General features: G+C 41.9%; 1 pseudogene; it reads right to left on the bottom strand.

The window, feature by feature from the left end:
* Positions 1-717: 717 nt before the first annotated feature.
* Positions 718-1,260, bottom strand: LOC110302422 (ubiquitin-ribosomal protein eS31 fusion protein pseudogene; annotated as a pseudogene).

The following is a 1,260-nucleotide window of genomic DNA, read 5'->3' as shown; positions in this document are numbered from 1 at the left end:
GGGCTGATACCCAGAACCCAAATGCATGCCAAGGTGGCATGGCAGTCGACCTAAGTGCAGTCTCAGGAGGCAGAGATAGGGGATCTCAGAATAAGTCTTGCCATGTCAGCAAGCTTAGGTTTTGATTGAGAGACGCTGCCTCAATGGATGGTGGAAGAGAGTGATGGAGGATGATTTCTGACATCACCCTTATGCCTCCAATGCTCGTACACATGTATGGGCCAGCACCCATGGTCACATGTACCCACACACATGCAAACATGCATACATGTGTGCACCCTCACACATACATGAAAATGGAGAAAGAAAAAATGTTCACACTAACAAATCTGTCTGGTGCACCCACCACTTCTAGTTGATTCTGTTTTTCCTGTTCAGTTGCAAGCTTTTGTAGGGACACTGTAGGTACTTTGTTCCATTTCCCTCACCTGTAGAGGATTTCTTGCGACTTATACAATGCTGGTGCATATTGTGCACTCAGAATATTTTTCCAGTAAATGAATGTCATGGTATTTTGTTTTGTAAATTTTTTTTGGTCTGGTTCTATAGCTGAAGTTAAATTTATCATACGAACCCCACTCAGGAATAAAGTTGCTGTGTTGGTACTGTCCTTTTGTTTTTCTGATTTCTTCAATATTTAATTTGCTCTCATTGGGCATTCACAGACAAATATTAAACTAAGATTTCCAAATACATCTGATCAGAGAACTTCTAGAATACTCATGTGTTTTTGTTTTGCTTTCTTTTGTTTTCAGTTCCTCCTAGTTCCTCCTTTTTATTAACGCATACACAACTATTTGTCCTCCGGTTTGTTGAAGCAGAAAGTCAGACACTTGCCACAGAAATGTCTGTTAAAGTGGTTTCCCATGAAAACTCCAGCACCACATTCATCAGAAGGACACTCCTGACAAAGGCGACCGATTCTGACTCTGCCCTTTTCACCCACCTTATAGTATTTCATCACAGTCAACTTAACCTCCTTCCTCTTATGCTTATTCTTTTTGGGAATGATGTAAGACGTCTTCCTTTTCTTAGCATCACCATGAAGTCTCAACACAAGACGCAGGTTGGAATCCTATTGAATGTTGTAGTCAGACAAATTACAGCCATCTTCCAGCTGCTTACCAGCAAAATTCAGCCTCAGCTGGTCAGGAGGGATTCTCTCCTTATCCTGGATCTTAGCCTTTACATGTTCTATAGTGTCTCAGGCTTTGGCCAACAAGGCGAGCGGAGCGTAAGGGTCTTCACAAAAATGTGCAT

Source organism: Mus caroli, unplaced genomic scaffold (genome assembly GCF_978045245.1).
Source record: "Mus caroli unplaced genomic scaffold, Mus_caroli_1 scaffold_1, whole genome shotgun sequence".
Lineage (NCBI taxonomy): Eukaryota > Metazoa > Chordata > Mammalia > Rodentia > Muridae > Mus > Mus caroli.
This window is presented reverse-complemented; position numbering and strand designations above follow the sequence as displayed.